The 13462-nt window shown below is 39.1% G+C and overlaps 1 long non-coding RNA gene across 1 annotated transcript in view; it reads right to left on the bottom strand.

The window, feature by feature from the left end:
- Positions 1-13462, bottom strand: part of LOC111861704 — a 341697-nt gene that overhangs the window by 30758 nt on the left and 297477 nt on the right. Inside the window, exon 3 of the long non-coding RNA XR_002842294.2 lies at positions 5942-6046. This is a non-coding gene — a long non-coding RNA (uncharacterized LOC111861704). The remainder of the gene's footprint in view (positions 1-5941; positions 6047-13462) is intronic.

Here is a 13462-nt window from a genome sequence, read left to right as displayed (position 1 = left end):
GACATTTATTCTTATTAATCCTTATGTTATTTAACAATGCTTTCTTTGTGGAACAGGTTATGTACTTCAAATTGTAGAATGAATATAAACTAAGAAATGGAAAACGAAATGTATGGAAATGAATGTGACGTAATTTAGTGTCATACATCAGCAACTGAGTGGAGGGACTAAGAAAAACCAATAAGCCTATTAACCTCTTAAGAGAGTTGGCCTCTGCACCGAGATTCATATACAGAACCTCTTGAATATAAAGCAAGAGTGATATGTTGGGTTTTTGGACTTTATCCATCGTCCTGGTTTTTTAAGATAACAAATAAAAACACGACGTTTCGGAAACTGGATCTGTTTCCGTCGTCAGGTGAAGGAAAACACCTATTCAGTTGGGTCCGTTAGAAAGAGCTAGCCTCAATCACTGGACGAACGAACCAGGACGATGGATAAAGTCCAAAAACCCAACATATCAGTGTGTTATACACCATCGTCAGAATCCTATAGTAACTATAAAGCAAGAGTCCAGTTTCCTAAGTAAATAGCGCGTTGATATAATGTTTGGTTTATAAGAAAATTTAACGTAAACATCATTGTATTATGCGTTGAGTACACCATTAATTTGTTTTGAGCGTTTTCCTAAGCCTAAAAGCTCAACCTTCGACATTTTGATACACTACAACACTATTCGGAAGATTGATGGATGGCTTGCTCAAGTACAAGCCGTCTGATGTGTTCGTTACTATATTAATTCATGAATCCACTGGAGTTGACAAAAATGGAACACTTAGAGAAGGCACTCTTCTGTAATAAATCATCACAAGTTATTGAATATATATTCATATTCTGACACTATTTTTATATAAAATTCATAACGTCATGATTGTTCATTGTATAGTTACAGCTACTAGTGACAAGGGATTATAACTTGGATACGAGTTTCAAAACAAGAGAAAGACCCATTACGACAGAGTGGTATATGGGATTCTTATATGATCATGAATTTCATGAATTAATACGCGTGAACAGGTACAGGGTGTTCAAAAATTATTTTCTTGATTCACTTAATCATAAAATGTTATTTTGCGAAAGAAATTCTTTCTCTTAAAATATTGCTGCAGTCGAAAATTTGTTAAAAACGTAAGATAATTGTCGTGAAGCCGGTCACAGTAGCCGAGCGGTCTAAGGCATGTACTGTCTTCGCTCGCTTGGAAACCGGAATCGTGGGTTCGAATCCCGCTCAGGGTATGGATGTTTAGTTTGTGTGTGTGCGTTTTTCTGTGTTTATGTACAGGTAGAGACCTTGCGACGAGCTGATCACCCGTCCAAGGGGTTCTACCAAATGTGTAAGATCTAGAAAAACCGAAGTGAAAGGAGAAGTAGAAGGAGGTAGGCCTAGGCCCACTGGGGCTGTAGTGCCAAGGGGGGAAAAAAGTCGTGAATTCACCGAAAATATGTAGAAATCGGGCGACTTGAAGTAGGCTTAGTTCGTATGCCTACATATCAAAATAACAGAGGGAAAGTACAAGAAGATCCAAAATTCAGTTGACTGGTTAGCAAAATACACTAAAACACCTTAAAAAATTCTCTGTAATTTAATGAATTTACAAAAATTTTTCGAAATTGTATCCCCTATGTTCAATGCAGAACTCACAACGCCGTGATACCGTTCTACAAACTGACTAGTAGGTTTAAGTCCGAACATTCTCCTTAATACGAGAGAGTATTTTAGATTACCGACCCTTGGGTCACTATATACATGTATATATGTCTATTAGTACATATGGATGCATGTATTGTCACGTGTAGGAGGGAGCGCTTGACTTAACAATGTATTGTATATCGGATGATTGGATTTACTGGCACTTCGATTACAACTTATCTGAATCGCATTCAGTTATAACGCTATCGCTACTCTACACACTTTCTGTTTACCGGTGCACACGCACTAGGATTCTCAGTTTCCACTAGTGGTCTCCTAGCAACGGATCTCAACACAGAAACTAGCACTTGAAACGACTATGAAATCTTGTCATTCCTTGTTCAATCAACCTGGAACCTTGGAACTCAACTAAAGCTCATCTCAGCTGCAAGCGGACTCGCATAGACATTGCAGAAAACACAATTCTACTATTGCTTGGCATAGACCACACAGAAAACACAGGTCACGTGATCTCTACCCAGCTAGTTCATTCTTCCACTGTTGCGTGTTTGAACGTGTTTACGGAGTCGTTGCCTGGCAATGCGTTGAACAAATCCGTTACAGTATGTATGCACTATTTATCTGTTTCTCTACTGAGCGCTTTGATGTCACATTGGAAAATAATATGTTTGAGATAAACCCTCAAAAACACAAGTGCACTGAGCACAACAAGCAGGAAAAGAAAGCACTATGTGTCTGGCTTTGCGAGGAATAAAGGCCATCTCTCAACATACGAGTACTAACGTCCTGACGAAGGCCGAACCATAGCTAAAGCGGTTAGCCGCTGGCTTCCCACCGCGGCGGCCCGGGTTCGATCCCGGGTCTGGTCAAGTGGGATTTGTGGTGGACAAATTGGTGCTGGGGCAGGTTTTCTCCGAGTACTTCGGTTTCCCCTGCCAATCTTCATTCCATCAATTGCTCCACAATCACCCTCACCTATCATCTGGGGCTGGTACGATAGGCCAGAAGTGGCCGCAGTGCAAGGGACTTAGCCCAACCTCACTAGCAATAAAAAAAGTCTTGACGTGTTTTCATTGTATGGAACATTTGTTATGTATTAAAAAAAAAGGAGTATCCATTTCTGAAGGGCATTAACGAGAAAATCCCTTCTAGTTGCTTAGAAACTATTCTGGACGATGAAGTTAAATCACAGTATATCCTTACAAAGAACAAACAAATTAAGAAACAAGTTACAGTTCCCCTATAATTGTCTACAGTGTTGAATTATGTGGTACTGAGAGGGATATACAAGTATCGTGCGGCAGGGCGCTAACGTATCACACAAAAGCAATTCTTTATACAGAGAATGTCCAGCCGGTGGCATATTTAGTGAAAGGGTTTCTGTTCAGCATTTCTAGCGTTATAGAGATTATAGAGGCAACCATACGCTGTCAGAGGTCAGAAATTTCTCTCTGACCCTTCTAGCTGTGCTCTGAATCACTAATTGCCCAATTTCCCTTCATTTCTCTACTATACAATAAAGAGCTCGCCGATCAAATACAATTATCGTATTCCTGGAAATCATTATAATAATTTCCAGGAATACTGTAATTTAATTTTGGTATTATTCCATATGTTGAGTTTCTTCTGGAGCATTCTACAATGCATGTAAATTGATATTACATGTCTCCAAACAGAATTATACTCACGCAATAATATCCAAGATACCAAAAAAGTCTGACTGGACTTACTCGAATATCAGTACCGTACACATTGAAGTTTTCTAGGATATCTCGCCGAGTAGCTGGATAAATACTTATCAGTATTTTGGAGAAACATGGTGCCTTTGTCTTCAGAACAGAAGAGCATCTTCTACTTGAACGTGGAGGCAACATGTTCCTCCGAGCTTGGGTAAATGTCTGCCCGACTACATGACGTCATATTCCGGAATACAGTAATCTTCAGAGTCACCGCCGTGAGAACATGAAACCTCACATAACACTCATACTTGGATAGGAATCTGATGATTTTTTTTTCATCCTGAAGTCTTTGTCCTCAGCATGAGAGTCCAGTAGGAGAGAAATTACAAGCAACTTTACGTAGCTACAGCTAGAGCCGTGTTCATTCGCCACGCCCTATTCTGCTTTCCAATTAACTCCGTTCCTAAACCAAGCAGGGGTTTTGTACTTTAGCGCTAGGCATTTATTATTAGATAGGTAATTGGTGTATTAATTAAGCTTGCCTGCGTGTAACGTACTATGCAAAATTAGGGATTTACTTTTTACTGAATCATGTGTACATGCCATTTTACAGAATTAAAAGAGATATTCGTAATATTTTTTCTCCTTGTTGTACTATAAATTACTTACGCAACACATGCATATGATGACTCGAACCTATCCTGTATCAGTCACCACAAGAGCCATTTTAAACTATCAAATATTTTCTTTAATATTAGAGTATTTTATCCTGTCTGTGTTTATTAATCAGGGTCATAACCCGTCATATGTAATCACATTAAAATCCCCCTTTTTCTTTTTTCTAAATATACGCTACTTTTTTCGACCATAAACAGTCGTCATCGTCAGGTTGAATACACATAATAGTAAAATCCTCTGCAGTACATACAAAGTTTTTTAGGTATAAAAAATAGATTGCGAATAGCAGTAAATTAGGTATGACCCGACTTAATTTTCACATAGACATAAGCTTTACATTGTCACACTATACAATTCCACTGTCATTTCTAATTCGTTGGACATTTATAAGGCGTATCTACTTGAGGTGTTCTTACATGTTTCTGGCCCTTAACGCCCTTAAGCTATACTTATTTCCCCATCCGCTTACATTTCACCCCGGGTCAATCCGACTCAAATTACAATTCTAGACTGCTAATTAAGTTTTATATTCGGAGTAGTCTTTTGGTTTGGTGGGCAACGTTGTGTGTCAAGTATAGTACAGTCTATGTCTTGTGATGGTAAGGGTGGATGTGTTGGAGAAGTGTGCTGTATGTAGCAGGAGCAATGTGTTGCTGACAGCAAAGCCAGTACTTCAACCAAGTGTGCTGTGTATCCTTGTGGCAGTGGTCTGTGTATGTGTAAGGCTGTAGCTTGGCTGATATATAGATACACTAAAGAGAGCTTGTCTCTTACGGCGCGTCCACATTACTCGTGCTTGTGCGTCAGAAGCTTACTGCTGCCGGAAAATCAGGATCTGGAGCTGACGAAGTTGACGCCCAAACTGGTTTGCATAAAAAGCCTTCGTATTTCTTCACAACAGATACAGTAAAGGATTTTAGTACTTTTTGTATACCTGATGATGATCGCTTACGGTCGAAACACATAGTGCGTGTTCAGAAATAAAATGCATGAGATTTTTTTCTTTTAATGCTAGTTTATGTGAGGTAGCCGTGCGGTGTGAGGCACGAAGTCTTCAGCCGCTCGAACACTGGGTTTGTGGGTTCGGATCCCACTCGAGTCATAGATATCTGTCCGTATTCAATTCAATTCAATTCAATTATTTATTATTTATGTGCTAAGTCAACAGCCGCAAGGCCAATTACAGACTTAGCACACTGTAGATGAAAGTAATTACGTGTAACATTATACAAACATTAGTCAAACACATTATAAGTCAAAAATAAATTACAGGCAATTTCTTGGGTAAACACAATAATGAATAAAAGTAAACAAACAAGCAAGTAAATGATGATAATAATAACAATAATAATAATAATAACGAAATTAATAAAAATAATTCAATTCTTAATTATTAATGTGCCGAGTCAACAGCCGCAAGGCCAATTACAGACACAGCACAGTGCAGAAGAAAAATTACATTCTAGACAAACTTATTAAAGTCACATACAAATTACAAGTAAGTACTGAGAAGAAATAATAATGAATAAAAGTAAAAGTATAAGTAAACAAACAAATAGCTGATATGGAATGAAACATAAATATTTAATAAAAATACTAACAGTTATATTATATTTAAAATTCAGACAACTTTAATAAGAGAGAGTCTTTTTGGTTTAATTGGTATGACCCGAAACTCGATTAAGCTTTGAGGGCAGGGGGGGCCAAGTCCATATCAAAGTAATGCGCATGGATTTACCAGATGCCATGATAATTAGCAAAATGAAGAATGCCACATCCCAGAAGACGGCATCTTTCACAGTCACCGCAGTGAAAACCTCAAATCTTACAAGTAGCAAAATATTTGACTTGAGCTATTTCGTAATTCTAGGGTGAAATTTTCAAAATTGTTTTGAAAAATCTGTGAACAGCAAGAAAACTCAGTCGGACTTACCATTTATAATGAGCTTCGAACGAAAAATAATGCCATTCCACAAACGAGGTGCTGAACTTCTTGGCTGAATTTGTCTATTTGGATGAAGAACGTGTTCTGTCAGACCTGAAATGCAACAGAAGCATCAGAATCATTATAGATATTTACTAATTGGCCTCTCGTGTTACAGTCTAAACCCCTCTCAAGGTATAAACGTACTTCTGTGCTCTTGTGTGGTGTATGGTGATTTGTAGATGCACGCTTTTGGATTAACTGATCTGTTTGCCGTACTGCTCGCTAGAAGTTAATACGCTTCCGGAAGCTTCTGTAACCGGCTATCTTGGAACACATTTTCTTTGTTTTCTCCTGTGTTTAGGCATATGCTGAGATGGTTCCAAATTTCAAACTTGTTGCTGCATGCTTTCTCGTGCAGCCCTCTTGATACATAAATTCATCAACTTAAGACAATTCGGTGTCAAAGCCACCAAGTTATTTCCCCAAAGTACACAATGCGACATTAATTCAGAAAATAAAAAATTTCACTGCCCTTATTTCAAACAATTATGTCTGGTCATTCTTCACTTTCACGCTATTTTTACCTGAAGAACAACCAGGCGAAGGCTGGGAATCTTATAACAGATCGTGGTTATTCTCACAACGCAATAAAATACCTCTCAGTTCTCCCATGACTTTTCACTCTCACCTACTCTTCTGCTATACTACCCATCACCTCTCCTTCTCTGTATCCATGGAGTGGTATCAAATACATAAAACAGGAGAGATATATTCAGGTTTCCAGAAGTAATAATCAACTGATTGGAAGCTCTACAATAATTATCATGTGGCAAGTTCTGCCAGCTCCAGTGATAACCAAGTCTCCCTACTTGCTAGTTGCTTCCCCGGCTCACATTTCGACGTTGAAGATGAAGGCGGTATTTTTCTCCGAAACGTCGATAACTTCTACCAGACTATACGTCGCTATATTCTGAAATATAATATTCTGCAACAATAATATATGTCCGAATTTTTAATGAAGAATTCAATACATGATTTAAACGCAGTGCAATTGATCCTTTTGAAAACCACAACGCGCATGCTCTATTGAAAATGAAAGGTACTTGCAAAAACGTCTTCCTTTCTAATAACAAGAGCCTTTAATGTATTGTTTATACATCCTGCCTGATTTGCGTGCAGGAAGAATGTATCACTAGCAAGACGCTGAATATTGTACAAGTATGTAAAATGTATGCACCAGTATTTATATACAAGAGTCCTAGAGCCGAGGGTTGTAGTCATATAAAGTTTTCTATTAGACTTTTCACAGAATGAAATAAACAAATTTAGCCTTTTCAGGTGCACATGCACGTAGGTCTAAATACTATATATCGTTTTTATGTCACGAGACTTGACTCATATCCAGAGGAATACAAAAAAAATTCCCCGTGGTTTTGTACCTGTGGAAAATTAAGATACTTTTCTAAGAGAAGAGAGAATTTATATATATATATATATATATATATATATATTATATTTGAGTATGAACAGTATTATTTGAGACACAATTCCCTTTTATTTATTTGAGTAAATTATTTCTGCTAATAGAATCCACTTATATTTATCGGAACTTTATTTACAATCATGAATTCCTAATTGTGTAATATGTAGAATGACCGCCCCTGTGGTCTTGTTGTCAGAGTTCCTGCCTACAGATCCAAAGGTTCCGGGTTCGATTTCCGGCACTACTAGATTTTCTGAGAAGTAGTGGGTCTGGAACGGGGTCCATTTAACCTAGTGAGGATAATTGAGAAGCTATTTCAAGGAAATAGTGGCTCCGGTCAAGAAAACCGAGATTAACGGCCGTGGAGATTGGTTGCGCTGACTACGTGACCCCTTCTATCCTCAAATTTGGCACTAACATCGAAGACAAGCGGCGGTCGCTCGGTCGGTATAGTTCGCTTGCGGACTACAAGCCACGGAGTTTGTTCTGTTTGATTTTGTAATAGGTGGAATTATATCTGTACGTTCCAGAGTGTTCTGCGGGCCATACGCTATACCGGCCATTTTATTCTGGAAGCCAAACACGTGTTTCCTCCAGGTTTAGTGAAGGAACGACTATAAAGTAACCATGTCGTCACACTATTTTAACGTTCAATGCACAAAAATCATTTAATGTAAAATTTGTAATTAGATATATTCAGGCTTAATAGTAAAAATGCTGTCCCTGTGCTTAGCTAATTAAGCACTACGCTATGAAGGCGTATGGGGGAGTGGCTATATAGATCCACATTTTCTTGACCTTGACATTAGCTGGAGGTGAGTGGTAAACTTCGCGCTCCTGTCACTTTACTCCCGGGGGAAGAATCCCCAGTATCCATTGGATAGGATGCTGAGTGGACCCTAGAGCATATTTGGAAGAACTAGAGAAAATTCTGACCATATCGGGACTCGAACTCCGACCCCTCGTTCGTCCAGCCGGTAGGCAGTCGCTATAGAGACTGGACTACCCCGGATCACGTCTCATTATTAAACCTGAAGTCATAAAATAATTTTCTACACTTACTTACTTACTCATGGAGCTGAGCCCTACTTCAGGAGCAGCCAATTCTGCAGCTACTAACAATTTCCCAGCATTTTATGGAACCCGAAGGTTCATCACCGTATTCACAAGAGCCCTGCACTGGTCCCTATCCTGAGCTAGATTTATCCAATCCATACCATCCCATCCTATCTCTCTAAGATCCATTCTAATATTGTCCACCCACCTACGCCTTGGTCTTCCCTGTGGTCTCTTTCCTTCTGACTTTCCCACCAATATCCTATACGCATTCCTCGTCTCCCCCATTCGTGCTACATGACCTGCCCACCTCATCCTCCTTGACTTGATCATTCTAATTATACTTGGAGAAGAGTACAAGTTATGAAGCTCCTCAATATGCAGTTTTCTCCAACCTCCTGTGATTTCATCTCTCTTTGGTCCAAATATTCTCCTCAACATCCTGTTCTCAAACACCCTCAGTCTATGTTCCTCCCTTAATGTCAGAGACCAAGTTTCACACCCATACAGAACTAAAATTTTCTACACTCTACAGTATAATGTCAGTCAAAGTAAAATACGCCACACGTAATCCCGAAAAGAGGGAATATCAGGGCTTTGGCACCCACAGACGTAAAACAAAGCTCTAAGCGATTTGCTAAAATAGAATTCTCTCCAACGAGAGCGCGACCTCAGTTATGGCCTTATAAGGTTTAGTTTTGGTTTGTTTTGTTTAATATATTGACAGTGACGAGTTACCGCTACTGTTTAGTCAGCTTTCCACTCTCCCGTCAATCAGTTCATTTAGGTTGCACACAAAGACAGACGTTGAAAACATCCGCAGGACATCGGAAGATGTACGGTCCACGAAATCACTGCTCTAGTCGAATTGTTAGTCCGTGAAATTCGTAGTGATCATGAATTCTGTATTAGGTCTTTAAAAGTAAATGAGATACATGATACTAATGACACTCCATTACGTTAGAAGTTACAGCAGTACGAGAAAAGATTCTGAAAGTAAAAACGAAATACATTTTCTATTTATATATTTAACAAACAACTAAATAAAATCAACAGGACATGACGTACCAAAAACAGAGAATAAATTAACAACCCATTAACAAAGGTAAACAGAAACTAAACAGTAACTAAAGAGATAAAAACGAACGAAAAGATAAATTAAAATGAAAACAAGAAAGGTAACTTAACTATTAAACACTACGGCATGGAGACGTATTGAAGAGTGGTTGCATAGATCCACGTATTCTTGACCCCAGGACTAGGTGAAAGAGGGCAGTCAACTTCACCCCCCCCCCTGCTTTACCCCCGCAAAAAGAGCCCGGTACCCATTTGATAGGGAATTGAATGGGCTCTTGAACCGGTTTAGATGACTTAAAGAAGAGAAAAATTTGTCCCTACCGAGATTCGAATTTCAACCCCTCGGCCTTCCAGCCGGTAGCCAGACGCTATACTGACTGCGCTGTCCCGGCTACAACCAAAACACAACTTTCTTGCCTAGCAATTTCCATCCATAAGCCTTATAAGATCTAAAGATTGTGACGATGGTATTTCAGTAAAAATACGATATTATGTTTTTGGACATTATCCATCGTCTTGTCTTTATATAAAACACAACATTTCGGAGACTGAATTCTGTCTCCGTCTTCAGGTAAAACCTACTCTGTTGGGAGAAGGAGACAGAACACAATCTCCGAAACGTGTTTTGAAAAAAAAAAAAACAGGACGGTTTTAAAAAGGACAAGACGACGTATAATGTCCATAAACATAATATTTGTATATACATCTTATGGTTAAACAAAATTAATATTCTTTTTGAATTCTCGTAAACAATTAAAATGGTTGCAACCTATTCAGTCATTTGTTCACGCAGAATAACGCTGAACTTTATGTCTCTCTCTGTTCACTTGCATCATGATGTAGGTGCTGGCAGTCCCCACACGAACATCCCTAGTGGCTGCTGGGTAATAAGCATAGGAGTGACGACAGAGACAACTGAATGTTACAGCTGCCAAGGAAACGGAATCCTATAGGATCATCATTAAGCCGAACTAAAATAAAACTCTCATGAGATTTTCATAAAAGACAGACTTCTGAAACTCTTTACTGCAGGTAGGAACTAGGAAAAACCTAGAAATATATATATATATATATCGTATATCATTACTGAAAGCGTGGAAGTTCCTTTTGCAAAAAAATTAATCAATTTCTGTGCCGAGAGTACTCGTGCCTTTAGATGAAAAAAAAAGTAGAGGTTCCTTTAAAGAACTCTAGTGGCACTGCTTCTCCATGGAAAATTCTGTTAAAATGGAATGTATTGCACTCCATTTCTCCCCCCAACATAACCGCATTGCAGGTTACCTCGAGGTCGCAGCTACTTCTCATTTCCCTCTTCTCTACTTTCATTTGAACACGCGTCATACTCTCTCTACGAACGCTTCAAGTCTGGGTAGTCAGATTATCGATTAGCTATTCGTAAATGAGAATGAATTACTAGCGAGAATGTTTATCGGGTAAACTCTAAAGGGCTGAGCAAAGAAAGGTCAGATGTGAGGATGTAAAGTGGACTGAATTTGATCAGAACAGGGCCAATGATAGAAATGCCTGGCTGCAGTAATGGAACTTCGAGTAAAGGTAAAGTTGTCCTTATGCTAAATTGATTAAGCACTAAGCCATGAAGGCATATCGGGAGGGGATATATACTAGGTCCACATTTTCTTGACCTCGGCACTAGTTGGAGACGTGATGTCAGTTTCACGTCCCTGCTACTTAACCCCGGGGCAAAAAAGCCGCCCGGTATCCACTGGATAAGATGTTGCGTAGACCCCAGAAACTGTCTGAACGACGTGGAGGAAAGAAAATTCTTGACCCTACCGCAACGCGAACGCCGACCTCTCGGTCCTCGAGCCCGTAGCCAGTTGCTATAATAACTACGGTTTCCCGGCTCCTTAACGGAATTTCGAGATCTAAAAATAATAAATTTCAATAAGTTTGTAGGTTCAAGCGGCATATTTTCTTACCTACAATCAGGAGGTTTTCCTTTTCGAATTCCGGCCGGTACACCGAGTATCCTGACGGAGGTTTTTCGCAATTTTCCTCCATCCTCCAAGAAAATGCCTAGATAACAGGCCACATCTACTCAGACCACAGTCTTTCCAATTCATTATCAATTAAACAACAACTTGACGTTAAACAGTCAGAGATAAATAAATTATGAATAAATAAGTACGTAACACATTTCTTTGGTAGGTGTATAGGCCTCTTTATTGCCCAGCAGACGTGATTAAATAATTCAAATTAGGGAATTGTAGGTTTCGATTCTGGACCCGACGACTGATATACAATTTTATTGAGGTCTTTCGTGCTTAGAGCCAAATGGTTGAACCAGATCTTCGCTGCAGCTGTGTCTTCCCTCATCCATTGTAATCAGTTCTTCACACAACCATCCCAACACTGACACCATATGAAAAGTCCTATGCATCTGAGAAAGAAATGCCATTTTATCTGAAATCCGAGAATCGACTAATCAGGCCGGTTATCCTGACTGGAGGTTTCTGTGGTGTTTGTAAGACCCTCTGGATAACTGTTTTACAGCACCGCTGCTTCCCGCACCTCCCCAGTTCATCGTACAAAAGCGCTCTAACATTTGACGCTACATGTTCCTAAAACAATGAATATACATAGACGAGACAAATCTACTGACTTCTGGGGAATGCCGTTGGTCGGTCAGGCAGGCAGTCAGTCAATCAATCGCTCCGTCCGTCTGTCCAGCAATGTGAACACCTTCTACGGCAGATGTGTCCAGTAATTCATGTAATAACTAGAAGAATCTGTTGGTCTATGTGCTCATCTTAAATTCATTCTAATTGTGTCGTATAATTTTCGGTGCATACCGCATTACCCCCCCCCCAATAATTCTTAAACTTTTCCCATATTATTCGTGCACTAGAAAAGCAACCCCTAGGCACTGACCAAATTAGATGGCAGACTTGCCTTCTCGACAGGGAAAGGGTTAAACTGTTAAATATGGCTGGGAGGGGGGGGGTGATACTGTATACATGGAAATTCATATGAATTAATTACTATGGATTAAAATTGTCAAATTGTTTACCGTATTCTTCTAGTTATTAGACGAATTACTTAAAGTGTACACACACACACACACACTGTATTTTTTATATACCTATGTTTTAAGGTAATGCAAAGGCCGTGCCATAACTCAAGCGGTTAGTAGCTAGCTGCCCACCGCAGCGGCCCGGGTTCGATCCCGGGTCTGGTCAAGTGGCCCTGGGGCAGGTTTTCTCCGAGTACTTCAGTTTCCCCTGCCAATCTTCATTCCACCAGTTGTTCCACAGTCACCCTCACCTATCATCTGGGGCTGGTACAATAGGCCAGAAGTGGCCGCAGTACAAGGGGCTTAGTCCCGCCCCACTAGCAATAAAAAAAAGGTAAGACAACACAAAAACATTTTATTTCAGAAGCTTCTTTCTTCTCGTATTGAACAGAACAGTCTACGTAGTGAGTGTTACGGAGTTTCTAGATGCCTAATAGCCTGTAGCAAAAACCTTTGAGGTAAGAAGATTAAATTAGAATTAGACTTATGTTGACTTGATGAAGAGAATACTGAAAAAAAAGAACATAATTTGTTCAAAAGTTTACCCCCATAGGCCACATTGAAGAATTCTATATGGTCCTATAACTATATGCTTGGAGAAAAATATACAAGTTTTATGCTAGTACATATTTCAAGGACATGCTTCTACAGATTTAAGGATTAAAGCCTTAATCACTTAACATGTAGACCTTCAAGACCTTTAAAATACATGGGATATTTAAAGGAGAAGTGAAAACTAATTAGATTTTGAAATTGTTTCAAAAGTGCTACCTAAAAATTAAAAATAATCATTGTCAGAAATTAAGTTTATTACATGTTGAAGATCTGTGTCTATAGAAATAGTCTTACTAAAACATCCACATATAGTTTGAAGAAA

Source organism: Cryptotermes secundus, unplaced genomic scaffold (genome assembly GCF_002891405.2).
Source record: "Cryptotermes secundus unplaced genomic scaffold, Csec_1.0 scaffold235, whole genome shotgun sequence".
NCBI lineage: Eukaryota > Metazoa > Arthropoda > Insecta > Blattodea > Kalotermitidae > Cryptotermes > Cryptotermes secundus.
Note: the sequence above shows the minus strand (reverse complement) of the source record. Positions and strands in the feature narration are given on the sequence as shown.